General features: G+C 43.8%; 1 long non-coding RNA gene across 2 annotated transcripts in view; it reads right to left on the bottom strand.

The window, feature by feature from the left end:
* LOC140712801 (uncharacterized) overlaps positions 1–15,734 on the bottom strand; it is a 78,203-nt gene that overhangs the window by 11,226 nt on the left and 51,243 nt on the right. Inside the window, exons 2-3 of one of the 2 annotated variants that reach the window (XR_012094599.1) lie at positions 417–614; positions 76–168 (exon numbers count right to left, since the gene is read on the bottom strand). This is a non-coding gene — a long non-coding RNA (uncharacterized lncRNA). Of the gene's footprint in view, positions 1–75; positions 169–416; positions 1,129–15,734 lie in introns of those variants that run through there. The other variant, XR_012094598.1, reaches the window with a different exon arrangement.

Genomic DNA, 15,734 nt, shown 5'->3' with positions numbered 1-15,734 from the left:
ATTGCTTAATTATTACACATGAATATTTTGATCGTATTTATTAGTATTTCCCTTCACTATTTTTCTGAAACTGACCTGGAAGGAGGACTATCTGAATATGATCTCTTCTTCAGATTCCAGAGTCCTGCCTCAAAGTCCAGGTCCAGCCCAGCAGACCATCACTTTCCTCTGCAAAATAAATAAATAAGTAACTAAATGAATGCATGCAAGGAAGCAGCCTAAAATAAACCATAGGAGAGTGGTTTGGGGATTCTCTGTAAATATTCACAAAAGGAGGATTTGAAGAAGGCAAATGGGATTTGCCCAACTCCAGAAAGGACCTTGATAAAATCTACACATCAAAGGAAGCCCAAGGCTTCAAAAGGCAGGCTCTGGGTTCTACCCTTTCTGCCTCCGGGCATGACTAACTGGTTCACCTGCCGCCAAAGTCAGAAGTTGCAGAGCAGGGAGCTAGGGGTTTCGTGACAGGCACCTCACAGTGGTCAAGAGTGTGTCTCTGGAGGCTGACACAGCTGACTGGGCTTTTCCAACCTTTCTTTCCTCAGCTCTGGGATCTTCACCTGGGCTCCAAACATCCAATAGCTCTGTGGATGGAATTGAGGACACTCATGAACCTGGACAGAAAGAAAATACATCTTTGTTGACTAGCCTCAAACTGAGATTAAATATTTCTTTCCATTAATTCTGAATATAGGCAACATACATATAGCAGGCTTGGGAGTCTCTGTGACTTTGTCACCAATAAAAATCACTGATATTGGCATATCACATCACGTGTCACAGAGAACTTGATATCCTTTATCCTCATGATACCTCTGCCATCGTGGTTGTTATTAGATCTGCTGCTGGGACTTGATATTTCACAAGTTGAAAAAGAAGCACAAATATCCCTGTATTACAATTTCTTTCCTATTTGATAACTGTACTTCAATGTGGTTGATTTCTTTAGTAATCTCATTTATCTATCTTATTTTACGGATTTTAAAACACTATTCTGAGAAGGGGTCCTGAGGCTTCAGTAGACTGCCAAATGTCTATGGTGTGTACACACATGCACACGCATGCACACACAATATCAGAACCCCTGTAGAACAGCCGATAAACTCTTTCAGCCTCGGTTTTCTTATCAGTGAAATGGTTCTAAGAATCCTTTCAGTGCATTCGTGAACACCACCTGTACCCATGTGTGTGAAAGTGCCTGGCACATAGGAAATATTCAATAAATGCTAACTTTCCTCTTTCTTCTTGACGGTCACGTGCTTACAACCTTGGGCCAAGAGGTAGTGTATTTACCACCTGCCTTCCGTGGCCTCCCTTGAAGGGCTGATTGCTACACACTGGCTCACATTTATTCCCCCGAATAAAATGCCCCTCCCGCACTGCCACGACACACGTCCAGTAAGAGGGAGCTTGACAAGATCACAAATATTTGAACAATCCTTGGGGTAACACAGGGCAATGACCCCAAAGTACGTGCTGCACCAGCTGAAAGTTTATCCTAGAATGACAAAAGTGACAACTCACAAAGTGAGGGGGGAAAGGGCCAGATAAGATAAAGAGCACCTACAGAGCCTAAGGCACACCTCGTGCAAAGAGAAAGAAATTCAGCACTGAGTGGCATCAGGGGAGTAAGACCACCAAGTCAAATAGCCTATTTTCTAGAAAGTTCCCAGCATCTGGGGTATAGTACAGACAGTTCATGTAAATGCAGCTTTGTAACTAGCTGTGATCCTGGGTAAGATGTTGACCTCCCCGTGTGGCTAGGAGAAATCAGAGAGATCGCTGTAAAGCACTGATGTGCTCTTTGAACAGAGTAAGCCTTCAGCAAATGATGCTATTATTGTTCTTATTACTAACACTATTATGTTGATATATAAAGTTGCTAATATCCCAGACTCAGTGTCAGAGAGTCCACTTCACCAATTAAAACTATATACCCTTGGGCCACTTTTAAGTTTTTGTGCCTCGGTCTCTTCATCGTGACATGGAATAGCATTCGTGTCTTGTAGGGTGGTTGTGGGAATTAATTGAGACAATATACAAACTGGGCTTAAGTTGGAGCCTGACACAGAACAAACACGGATTAAGAGTTAGCTGTAAATATCATTATTATCGTCATCATAAATCATTACAGACTGGACATAGAGAAATGGAGTCCTCGGAAAGAAACAAATGAAAAAGATAATTTCTTGGTGAGATAGAGATCTAGACCAAGGGTAGGCAAACCATCCTCCACCTGATTTTGTAAATAAAGTTTTATTGGAACACAGCCATGCCCATTCATTTATGCATTGTCTGCAGCCGCCTTCACACACAGCAGCAGAGCTGGATAGTTGCAACAGGGACTTTATGGACCACAAAGCTGAAATATTTACTATTTGGTCCTTCAGGAAAAGTTTGTCTCCTCATGTGGAGAAGTGGTGGTATCTTGACAAGATGCCCCATGGTTATGCTAATGAGACATTTGACATAAGCTAATTATTATTTTTCTGTGTTGGAGTATTATACAGCTGAGGAGAATGACATCCTTTCTTCTATCCACCCATGTGTACATCCATCTACTCATCTATTTATATTCAAAAAATATTCAGACACTGTCCTAGGTGTTAGGGATGGAGAAATGAGCTAAGTCTATCTGGGCAAGTGACAAGTGAATGGGTAATTGCAATTCAGTGTGGCAGATGTTGGAAATCAATCAGGGCTAATCCACCCCATGGTTTGTGTGAATTAGAAAAAGGTGAAAAAGGTACTCCCTTGGAGCAGTCAAGACTTGGTGAATCAATGGATCTCAGCCCTCATTGGCCACTGTGGCCAGATCATTTGCACAGTGCCCAAGCAGCACAACTTTATATGGCAGTCCTGAGAGCAGTCACTACAGTGTGCAAGTGGGATTGAGAAGGGCAAAGTCACATTAGGGAGGAATCCAGGGTAGAGGTCTCAAGTGAGACTTCGTGAAGTAGGAAATGAGAGCTGAGTCTTGAGAGGGGAATAGAGGATGAGGGAGATAAGTGGGATGGGACAGGCGACAAGGAAGACATTCTCAGGTGAAGAAAAGTACTTGAGTAGACAGTGGGGCCAGGATGAAGGTGGGAAGGGCCTGGTGGGTACTGACCCTCCAGAGAGCACAGTGTGGTTACAGCATGAATTGCTGCAGGGATAATTTCAGACCCCATCAACTCAATTCCCCTCTGTTTTGTATTCTGATCATAACTCAAATCTGCTCACTTCTCCCCAATGCTACCATCACCTTATGTACAAGACCTTCAAGAACTCCCACCCTGATGACTGCCAAAGTCATCTCAGTGGTCCCACCAACACATCCCTGGCTGTACAGCCAGAGGGATCATTCTGAAGTCAATCTGATCATGATTCTCCCCGCTCTAGCACCTGCCATGGCTCGTCTGTGCTCACAGATCAAATCCACACTGCTTAATGTGCAATCCAAGAGTGTTTCTGGTTCAATCTCTGCTTCTTCCATTTTTATACTGCTGTAGAGAACTGCCTGAGGCCAGATGCGGTGGCTCACATCTGTAATCCCTGCACTTTGGGAGGCCGAGGTGGGTGTATCATGAGGTCAAGAGATTGAGACCATCTTGGCCAACGGAGTGAAACTCTGTCTCTGCTAAAAATACAAAAAAATTAGCTGGGCATGGTGGTGCATGCCTGTAGTCCCAGCTACTAGGGAGGCTGAGGCAGAAGAATCACTTGAATCCAGGGAAGGCGGAGGTTGCAGTGAGCCAAGATCGCGCCACTGCACTCTGGCCTGGCGACAGAGAGAGACTCCATCCAAAAAAAAAAAAAAAAAAAAAAAAAAAAAAAAAAAAAAAAAAGAACTGCCGGAGACTGGGTAATTCATAAAGGAAAGAGGTTTAATTGACTCATAGTTCAGCATGGCTGGGGAGGCCTCAGGAAATTTACAATCGTGGCTGAAGGTGAAGGGGAAGAAGCCACCTTCTTCACAAGGCAGCAGGAAGGAGAAGTGCTGAGCAAAGGGAGAAGAGCCCCTTATAAAACCATCAGATCTCATGAGAACTCACTCGCTATCCAAGAATGGCATGGGGGAACCACCCCCGTGATCCATTTGCCTCCCACCATGTCCCTCCTGCAACATGTGGGGATTACAATTCAGATGACAACATGAGATGAGATTTGGGTGGGGCCGCAGCCAAACCGTGTCACCTTTCCCCAAAAATGCTTCCCCAGAGATTCTTTTTCTTTATATTTTCATAAGTTAGAATTCCTGTTTCTCTCCTTTTGTACAAATCAGCCAAGTAAACAGTTTTTTTTAATATATATATATATCCTCAAGTAAACACTATATAGATGCTTCTTTCAACATATAAGCATTATGCGTATATATATAAAGTTTATGTGTATGGTGTTTGCATATACAAAAGTATAGATATAGACACAGAAATAGATGTAGATACAGATACAGACTGCACGCCACCTTGGTTCAGGGAAGGCCACCTAGAAACCTCGTCGCTGGTCTCCCGGCTTCTGTCTTTGCCCTTCTCCAAAAAGCAACCAGAGGGATTTTATTATAACCTAAGTCAGACCATGTCACTCTTCTGGTCAAAACTTTCCCACACTGTCTGTCTCACTCGGAGTAGAAGCTAAAATCCATTCAATAGTCCACAGAGCCCTTCAAAATCTGGCCTACATTGTTTCTCCAACTTCATCTCTCGGTGGCATCTCGCTCATTTCCCACCACTCCACTTTTAATAGCCTTCGTGCAATTCCTCAAACATTCCAGTCACACTTCCACCTCGGGACCTTTGCACTGGCTGTTCCCGCTTCCTGGAAGACCCTTCCCACAGATCTCTGTGTGACATTCTCTCTGTCTCTCTCCTTTCTCATCCCCCCTCAAGACTTTACTCAAATGTTACCCTCTCATAGATATTTTCTCTTATAACCATATTTGAAATGGCAAACCATTCCCAAATTTTTAACTCTTTTTTTTTTTTTTTTTTTTTTTTTTTGAGACGGAGTCTCACTCTGTCACCAGGCTGGAGCACAGTGGCGTGATCTCAGCTCGCTGCAACTTCTGCCTCCCGGGTTCAAGCGATTCCCCTGCCTCAGCCTCCTGAGTAGCTGGAATTACAGGCACCCGCCACCATGACTGGCTAATATTTTGTATTTTAGTAGAGACGGGGTTTCACCATGTTGGCCAGGATGGTCTTGATCTCCTGACCTCATGATTTGCCTGCCTTGGCCTCCCAAAGTCCTGGCATTAAAGCGTGAGCCACCGTGCCCAGCCTTTTTTAAATTTTTTATTCTTTTGAGATGGAGTCTCAGTCTGTCACCCAGGCTAGAGTGCAGTGGCACGTTCTTGGCTCACTGCAACCTCTGCCTCCAGGGTTCAAGTGATTTTCCTGCCTCAGTCCCACTGAGTGGCTGGGACTACAAGCGTGTGCGACCACATCCAGCTAATTTTTTTGTATTTTTAGTACAGACAGAGTTTCATCATGTTGGCCAGGCTGGTCTCCAACTCCTGGCCTCAAGTGACCCACCCACCTCAGACTTCCAAAGTGCTGGGATTAGAGGCCTGAGCCACTATGCCCAGCCTCTTTTGTTTCTTTGTTGCATATGTTACCATACCATATAATTAATTATTATTCTTTTAAAATCTGTTTCTATTGCCTTGAAAGTTCCATGACAGCAAGGATTTATGTCTATTTTGTTTACTGTAATATCCACAGCAACTAGATTAAACCATGGCACATAATAGATGCTCAGTTAATTCTTGGGAAGTGAATGAATCCCCTACTTTATTGCAGTCAGTATACCTTTATTAGTGCATTTATAGATCCCTTTGATGTATTTGTTAGCCATGTCACACTACGAGTATACACTTATGCTTTAGTTGCCTCAAACCTTACAGTTTTTGTTTGTTGATCTGTTTTACTTGCCATTGTAACGATTTAGGACACAATTCTGTACTCCCAGAAGCCAGCAGTGCAGAGAGAGTTAACTTTAAGCCTGAGCGCCCCACTGGGTGTCCCAGAGACCCTCCTCTTGCCCTGACTTGTTGACTGGCCACCTTTTTTGGGTTTGCTGTAGTTTGTTTACCTTGGACTGTGCTTTCTCCCTGCGGTTTGCTGCCCTGGGCCTCTGGTTTGAAGTCAGCCGCCCAATGGCCTCAACACCATCACCTCGCCTCCAGCCACGGGCCATGCTCCACACGCCACCGACACTTTGGCCAGGGGGAGGGGAGAGATGGCTTAATCATTGCAGGTCAACACCCAGCCTGGACCTGCCTGATGGACAACAGTATTGATAGTCTAGCTGACCCTTGTTCGACAAGCTGACATTCCCCATATTTCACAGGCCGACGCTGGACGCGCATCAAAGAGACTGTCAGGTCACCAAACAGCTAATTAAAGCAATAAAGAGTCAGGAAGGCTAAATGGCCCCTTTCTCCCTCGGGAGCCTAAGGTCCCTTGTAGGAACCTGCATGTTTCCTTCTTCCCTGGAAGTGCAGTTCAAGATTGAGAGGATATTGGGGAATGTCCCAGCAAGCCCTCGGATCAGAAAAAAGATGAAGGTAAGTTCCAGACACTAGGTTCCTATCCCGCTCTTGACCCAGCCCCATCTCCACCATTATTTCCATTTGTAGGAGTTCAATATGAGTGTGCAAACTAGAGTCCCCAAAGCTCATTCCTCTAGGAGGAGTGTTTGAATAGAGACCACCTGGATTCTGGTGGCATTGATCATTACCAGGTCTACATGTCCGAGGAGTGGGATTGAAGGTGTTCGCAGGGCCTGCTCACCCTAGCCACCTTGGCAGTAGAAAGAGTAACAAATTTGTAGCCAGACACCCTGGGCATGAACCCTAGCTCTGTCACATGCTAGCTGGACGGCCTTGGCTTGGTTCCTTAGCCACTCAGCCTTGGTTTCATCATCTCTAAAAGGCAGATGAGAATAAGGTCAATATTGGAGAATTGTTGCAAAGATTAAACCAGTGATTCTTAACCCCGGCCCTACATGAAAATCATTTTAAGTGTTCTGGAACACAGCTTTGTCCAGGCTCCCTAAGGCCAGTGGATTCAGAATCTCTGGGGCTGGGTCTTGGGTGTCTTCTGTGTTTAAAAAGTCTCTTTGGATCAGTCTTACATGCAGACAGGGCTAAAAATCACCAGATTGAATGATATAAAATGATCACTGAACTCACACCAGGACTGGCACATAGTAGGGGCTTTGTGAAGACTGATCCTCTTCCCCCTGGCACCTTCTGTCTCTAAACTTCACTTGGACTTGCTTTAAGGGGAGCAGGTGAGAGGTGACATTAAGCAGCTGTCCCCAAACGTTGCTTTTATCTTGAGGACTTCTGCTCAGTCATGAATAGGATCCAGTTTCTCTTTCTTCCCCGAAGACTGTTCCACCCAGGTCTTTTCTATAATGCTGCGTCATCATCTTTCAGGACCTTTGTTGACATATCCCCAAGAAGCTTCTGGCATTGAGTCTGATATATGGCATCAATTGCCTCCAATTCCTGGTTCAACTGTCACAACGTCACTACAGCCCTGCTGAAGGAACCTGAATCACACCTGTATGTATTAGGTGGCCAACCTGAGACAAATCTATATTGGACCAGAATGGAAAACATGCAGCGACACATCTGCAAACAAGTGTTGCACAGACAGTTCACCACCGAGAAAGGTGTTGACTTCCCATTTTATGTATCTCATTTCAGAGACTCTTTAAAAGAGTGAAAATGAAAATGTATTGAGGTGCTAGCACAATGATATTATAGTGATTCATCCAGGCCCTATGCACATGACCTTCTCTGTAGACTTGGGTGGGACATTTTGTCTCTCTGTACCTCAGTTTCTTCATCTGTAAAATGGACATATTGATATATCTCCCACATAGTGTTGTTGTGAGGACCAAATGATATACTGCACATGAAGTACTTAAAATAAGGTCTACCACCATATACACCATGGAATACTATGCAGCTATAAAAAAGAATGAGTTCATATCCTTTGCAGGGACATGAGTGAAGCTGGAAGCCATCATCCTCAGCAAACTAACACAGGAACAGAAAACCAAACACCTCATGCATATTCTCACTCATAAGTGGGAGTCGAACAATGAGATCACATGGACACAGAGAGGGGAACATCACACGCTGGGGCAGTTCAGGGGGTAGGAGGCAAGGGGAAGGAGAGCATTAGAACAAATACCTAATGCATGAGGAGCTTAAAACATAGAAGACGGGTTGATGGGTGCAGCAAACCACCATGGCACATGTATACCTATGTAACAAACCTGCACGTTCAGCACATGTATCCCAGAACTTAAAGTAAAATAATAAAATAAATAAATAAGACCTGCTACATACTTAGATTTCCATAAAGGAAGAGATAATTATTGCTATTATGCAACACGTTTCTATTGGATGCCTCCTACAGGCCAGTCAACATAGAGAACTAAGAGGTACAAACAGGAAGAAGACAGAGACCCCGGATTTGCCAACTTTATGTTCTTGTTGAGGAGAGAGATACAGAGAGAGAGAGAGAGTATTGTGACAGATCAGCCAATATTTACTATGGGCCTCCCGTGTGCTCGTACTGGCCTAAGATCTTGAGACGCATCAGTGAACGAAACAGACAAATTTCCTTGCCTTGCAGGTGGTTATATTCTATCAGGGAGAGACTCCTTAAGGAAATTCATTAATGACTCATTAATGATTTCCTTAACGAATCCTTAAGGAGATTAATTAACAAAAAACAAATAAAACATATAATATGTTAGAAGGCGATGCCAGGTGGTTATATTTTAGCAGGGAGACAGAGATTCTCAAGAAAACTAAGGAAAAAAAAATATATGTTAGAAGGTGATAAGGGCTCTGGGGAAAGAATGGTGGGAACGTTTAAAGGATTCTCTGGCATCAAAGGGAAAGGGCACCGTTCGTTCCTGGGAGGAGAAATCAGCATCCTACCCGAGTCTACAGAGAAGGCCATGCAGAGAGGGCCTGCATGAATCGCTGTAAAATCAACGTGCTAGGACTTCAATAAGTTTCATTTTCACTCTATGCATTTAAGACGGCATCATCTCCTGCATTGCAGAAATCAAAGGTTGGTTGTCGCTGGCTGCCAAGCTCATTCTCAGACTTCTTGACTCCGGGATGGGTCAGGAATCATTCATTCGATTGCATAGATGGAAAAGCTGATAAAATAGGCAAACTGTGATTTCATCCAAGATTTCCTGGGAATTTGTAAACGGATTTAGAAACATCAAATAGATTAAGAACCTGAGTTTTAAGTTTGAAACAGGCCTGGGTTACAGTCCCTGCTCCATCATTTACTTTAGGAAAATCATTTCCCCTCCGTGAGTCTCAGCTTCCTCGTCTGTAAAGTGGGAATAACAGTGTCTGATGGTTAGTGTGAAGACCCAGTGAGTTCACGTTTGTAAGGCATTCAGCACAGTGTCCTGAATATGGCGACACTCCAGAAATCATAGTGGAATTTATTTCAAACTTCCGACAAACGTACGTTAGAATGTGTATATGTATGGGTATATATACATACAATGCCATCCAAAAGTGAATATATATTACATATGTGTGTGTAAATGTGTATTGCATAATATGCATGTGTGTATGTGTGTTGTATACATATATGTGTATGTGCACATGCATGTACATGCCGAGTTTCACCCAAAGGTGATTATGACAACGTACGCATGTGTGTATATGCACCTTGCATGCATAGTTACGTATGTATTTTGTAGGTATATGTTTATGTATATGCCTATGAATGGAGGAGGTATGCATATATACTCATGCAAAGGTAATTTTTAATATATGCAAATTATGTGCATATATGATCATGTGTATGTACATGTATATATGTATTTGCGTGTATATATACTATATATATGTGGTGTGCGTGTGTGTGCATAGTGTATATGTGTTTGTGCATGTGTGTATGTGTGTGTGTGCGCATGCATCTACACACACACACACACACACACACACACACATAGTCCTTTCTCGAGCTGTTTTTCTCTCCAGGAGCAATGAAGACAAAAACTCCTCACAGCCTGTTTGATTCTCAACTTTCCTGTCCCCAGCAGATACTGGGTATATATTTGCAGATGTGGCAGCCTGCCTGGCTGAACCCCAGAGGTCTAGCATGTCTGAGATAAGGCAAAACCCTCTGAATGCCAAGGCAGGACATAGAATGGTTAATAACTTTAGTGGAGAACCTTGAGATAAAATGGGTTAAAGTGTTTGATTTTTGCAGCTCTGTAAGGTTACATTCAGCTTCCTGTCCTTGTTTCTCTCCCCTACTCTCTCACCCTCTTTTTCTGCCTCCCGATGAAAAATACGCTCCGGCTTAATAGAATTACTCTCAGAGCCATCAATGCAAACGCTGTTTCAGGGCAATCTCATTCGAACAAATGTATTTTTATTTGAACAGTGTTACTTGAAAAATTAAATCGCTGTATCTGTTCCCTTTTCCCTCCCTCCCCCCAGCCATCCATACAGCCCTCACAATGGGGAGGAGTGGCGAGCAGAGCAGAGCTGAACTGTTTTTAAATGAATTTGGTCTGATTTAATGATTCCTCTCTGCATTAATTAACAGTGAAACCAGCCAGTATGTTGTGTCATTCATAGATGGATCCACCGGCATCCGTTTTATTTTTGGAGTTGACTGAATGTATCACTTTTCAGACTTATTGTCTTTGAAAAGTTCAGAGCTAGATTAGAGGAGGCCTGGTGGAGATGTGGGGACTGGACATGTCCACATGAGTGCAGGTGTCTGTGGGTTTGGGAACATCTGTGGTCCATTGAAATAGGGGCAGTTACCCAGAGGTTGGTACCAAAGAGATCTAGGTTCAAATCTCAACTCAAGTGCCCAATAACCATGTGATTTGGGGCAAGTCCTGCCACTGCTTTCTGCCTCATTTTCTCCCTCTGTGGGTTGGGGATAATAATTGTGACCACTTCCCAGAGAGCTCGTGCGGGTAGAATGACTACAGGTGCCTGCAGGGGATTGGAGATCGAAGATGGCATCATCTCCTGGATTGCAGAAATCAAAAGCTGGTTTCCAAGGCAGCAAGAAAGTACTAGGACATCAGGGAAAAACTCCCCCAGGCCAGCCTGTTCAGGAGGTTTGCACCTTGATTGTGTTATGGAGACAGGGCCAGCTTCATAGCCTGTAACCTGCGCAGTCACCCAGAGCCTGCACACTGAGGGGCTTCTCCTTTGGTCTGATGCTCTCCTGTCACTGTCTTAAAATACTTAATAATTGTATCTTTTTGTTGCATGTGAGGTCTGACGGGACAACGAGCAGAGGAGACGTGTCATGGGCATCTCCTCCACCATTTCGTGTCCTGCATCTGCATTTAACATGTGCAATATCTGAACCTGGTTTTCTAGAACAAGGGACCCACATTTTCATCTGGCACCAGGTCCTACAAATGATGCAGCTGGTCCTGTACAAAGAGATTGTCCTTGAGTGATCATCTGTTTTAAAAAAGCAGTGCTAATATTTTTTTAAATGATTCTAAAGAAGGTGGAAAAATTGCTGAGCACCTGCTCTGTATTGAGTATCACACTTGTATCACATATCTCATACATTTACAACTTTAAAATTTTCTAAAATAGGTATTTTATTTTCATTTTTTATAGATGAGAGGAACTGAGGTTTGGAAGAATTAAGTAATGTGTTTAGGATCCCATAGCTAAGAAAAGATGTCTCCAGACGAAACCTTGTCTGTCCATGAAACATGGACTCAGCTTTCTTCTGCCTTTTTCTTTATATTTTTTTCCTTCTCTCCAGTCCTATTTCCTCTTTCCTTATTCCTTCCCTCTCTCTTCCCCTTCCTTCATACATAGAGGTCTTCAGTGAGTGCTGGTGGATCTAAAGGGAAGTGAAATGAACTGACTGTAATTTTAATGATTGATCAGTTAGTATCTTCAGCAGGCATCTACACTTCCCGGGGTTGGGGTCTAAGCTAAGCTCAGACACCATATGCCGGTCAATAATTATGGAAAAAACCATGTTTGATGCATGGGAAACTGCTGAATGTAATGTCAAATATTCCCTAACCATTCAAGCCTTCAAAGAAAGCATATGGTTGTGTTGAATGAAAGTTCATTTTTTCTGATTTCAAATGAGGCATCGCTGTCACTTAGCGTCTTTTAAAAGATAAATTGAAATGATTGTCCTGCAAGTGTACACAGAAAAATAACCGGTTTGCTGTTTAATCTTTCTGATCCATAGGACAATGCCACCTCTCTCTATAAATTTTGTTGAAACCAAAACCCCCCACAAATCCCTTAAGGCAATGACAGCTCTGTTTTCCCCACAGAAAGGTTTGGTCAGAACAATCTTCAGGAGATTGTACTCAGAAGATGCGAAAAGAACAGGTCCAGGTACAGAATTTGAAGTTATAAAGTCTAGTAGTAACTTGTATTTAGCACCTACTAAGATGACAGGCCCTTTAAAGATTTTACCTCATGGACAGGCCCGGTGGCTCAAACCTGTACTCCCCACACTTTGGGAGGCTGAGGCAGGCAGGTTAGTTAAGCTCAGGAGTTCAAGAACCACATGGCCAATATGGCAAAACCCTGTCTGTACTAAAAATACAAAAATTAGCTGGGCGTGGTGATTCACATCTGTAATCACAGCTACTCAGGAGGCTGAGGCAGGAAACTCTCTTGAACCCGAGAGGCAGACGTTTCAGTGAGCCAAGATCACGCCACTGCACTCCAGCCTGGGTTACAAAGCAAGACGCTGTCAGAAAAAAAAAAAAAAAAAAGACTTTGTCTCACTTAGTTCCAAGAACAGCCATAGGTAAATACTGTTAATACCCTCGTTTAATTGATAAGGAGGTAGAAAATCAGAGTCAATAATCCACCCGTACAGCTAGAAAGGGGAGACACGAAACTTCACAGCCAGTTATCTTGAACCCCAGAACCAAGATTCCTAACCAGGACTCACTCTGAATTTACTGTTTGAAGGAAGCAAAGGATGGCTGTCTCAGAGGAAGAGGTAAATGATGGCATTCTCATTCCCCTGGGGGCTGACCTTTTCCAACCAGCTAATTATTTTAATGGCAGGAGCAATTCTTATTCACTAAAATATCTGCTCTGGTCTGATGTGTTTCTTGAGCTGTTTCCTTTCCCCTCCATTGCTTTCTGTGCCTACCCACCCTGCTGCTGCCTCCATGGTCTAGAAGAGTTGGGTAAATATGCCCCCTTCAGTGTATCTTTTGGCAAGTTCTGAGTATAACAAGAATCAAGTTGATCTGGAGCCCAACGGACTTGGATTGGAATTTTAGCAGTCTTCTTACTAATGCTGAGCTCTTGAGCAATTTATATCATGTCTCTGCACCTCAATTTCCTCATCTGCAAACAGGGGTAACATAGTTGTAGTGGATACTGTAATATGCTACCCAGCCTCTCCCTTTGGGAGTGAGGGACCTGTTCTCTCACCTCATAGGGGCGCTGCCACCTGCTACTCCTCGGCTGTCAGTCTTCTTTGGAAATTGCCATAGCTGCAAAGAGAGCTACCTCATCCAAGTATCCCCCATCTTCCCAGGACAGCTGCACCCCTTACCCTAACTGGGGGAAGTTTATCTGGCTTTAGAGCTCCCCGTGGGGCTGACTGAGGCCCTTGTTCAGACTATAAACCTGGCTTCTCCCTTTTCCCACTCCTGCTTCCTTTCTGTTACTTCCCCTGCTACTGACTCTGCACGTCTTTCTCAAACCTCCTGCATGTTCATCTTCATCTCAGAGAGGAGAACCTGACTTTTGACAAAATCCCTTAAACTAAATCCTAATTCACTGTTAGCTGTTATTTTATGATTTATTTGGTGGAAAATATACTCAATTGCCTTCGACGTGCTGGGCGCAGTACTAGGCACCAATGGTAAAAGTTAAGACTTAACAAACTTGAAAGTTCTTGAAAGGGTGATTTGAAGGAGCAAAAGTATAGTGATGTTGTCTTTAGGGAGATCTACATTAACAGACTCCACATGTAGGATTCATTGAATCTGAGTTCCCTTACCTTGTATCCACCCACTTGGTTTAGGAAGAGGAACGTGCAGACTCTGACAAGGGGTAGGGATGGACTTGCCCAGGGACATAGAGGAATGGGTGTTTGTTGTGCCTAAAAAGAGAGCCAGATCTTCTCATTCACAGGCCTGTTCTCCTTGAGTGTGGTCCCCAGCCTCCATCTGGATGTTCCAGGGAAACTCCTCCCATGTCTTAGCAGGGATGGCTGTGCCAAAAATGATGCTTCAACACAGGTCCCAGTATTCTGGCAGCCAATGATGGGTGACTAAGAATAAATTTTGCCAAGTGCAAGGCATCCTCTTTCTTCATCACCACCATCACCGTCATCATCATTGATTGATGATGATGAGTTCATCATCACTTTAAGACATTATCCCCCATAGTCCTCCCAATAATCTATTGACACTGTGAAGAAAACAGATGTTCAAAGCAGCTAGACAAGGGAAATCACACAGCTATTTGCCATCACTTTTAATGGCAAAAACCACAGTTACTTTTGCACCAGCCTGATAAAAAAGAACAGTGCTAGGATTCAACCCCAGGTTGGCTGGCTGCAGAGCACCTCTCTTAACCATTAAGCTATCTGATTGTCTTTGTGTGCCAATTCTTTAAGCATCATATACTCATTCCACACATATTTCCTGAGCACCTTTTTTTTTTTTTTTTCCGCAATGGCATCTCACTCTGTCACCCAAGATGGGGTGCAGTGGGGTGATCATAGCTCACTGCAGCCTCAAACTCCTGCACTCAAGCAACACCCCCATCTGAGCCTCCTTCCTGAGTAGCTGGGCACAAGCCACCTCACTCATCTCTTCTCTCCGTTTTTTTTTATTTTTTTATTTTTAGCCAAATAGAAGCATGTCCCATCAGAGACCTGCAGAGTAAGCCCTTTTGGAAAAACACTAAGAGGTATACGGGGCAGGGGCCATGTTTTTTGGTGTTTTGTTTTGTTTTGTTTTGTTTTGTTTTGAGACAGAATCTCGCTCTGTTGCCCAGGCTGGAGTGCAATGGCTGCAATCTCGGCTCACTGCAAGCTCTGCCTCCCGGGTTCACGCCATTCTACTGCCTCAGCCTCCCGAGTAGCTGGGATTACAGGCGCCTGTGACGACACCTGGCTAATTTTTTGTATTTTTAGTAGAGATGGGGTTTCACCGTGTTAGCCAGGATGGTCTCAATCTCCTGACCTCATGATCCTCCCTCCTCGGCCTCCCAAAATGCTGGGATTACAGGCGTGAGCCACTGCGCCCAGCCCAGGACCGTGTTTTATACTCACTCTGTAATGATGAAAATGAGAGCAAACACTTTGCTTGTGTTTAACGTTTCCTAGACACCATTGCAAGTCCTTGGCCTATCAATGTGTGACTCACAAAGTTCTTACAACTGCCAACAGGTGAAGAAAGGTCACACAGCTTGCGAGTGTCAGAGCTGGGATCTAAACCCAGGCGCAGCTGGGATCCATGGCCCCTGCTCTTGAGGACTAGGCTTTAGTCCAGGGCTTACAAACTACAGTGCATAGGCAAAATCTCACTGTTGACTGCTTTTTAGATAAAGTTTTATTAGAACACAACCATGCCTGATTACGTATCTATTGTCGACGGCTGCTTTGGGGCTACACTGGCAGAGTTGAGTATCGGCAACAGAGATCTTATGGGCCACAGAACCCAAAAGATTTATCCGCTGACACGTTACTGAACACATT

Source organism: Chlorocebus sabaeus, chromosome 11, assembly GCF_047675955.1.
Source record: "Chlorocebus sabaeus isolate Y175 chromosome 11, mChlSab1.0.hap1, whole genome shotgun sequence".
NCBI classification, from domain to species: Eukaryota; Metazoa; Chordata; class Mammalia; order Primates; family Cercopithecidae; genus Chlorocebus; species Chlorocebus sabaeus.
Note: the sequence above shows the minus strand (reverse complement) of the source record. Positions and strands in the feature narration are given on the sequence as shown.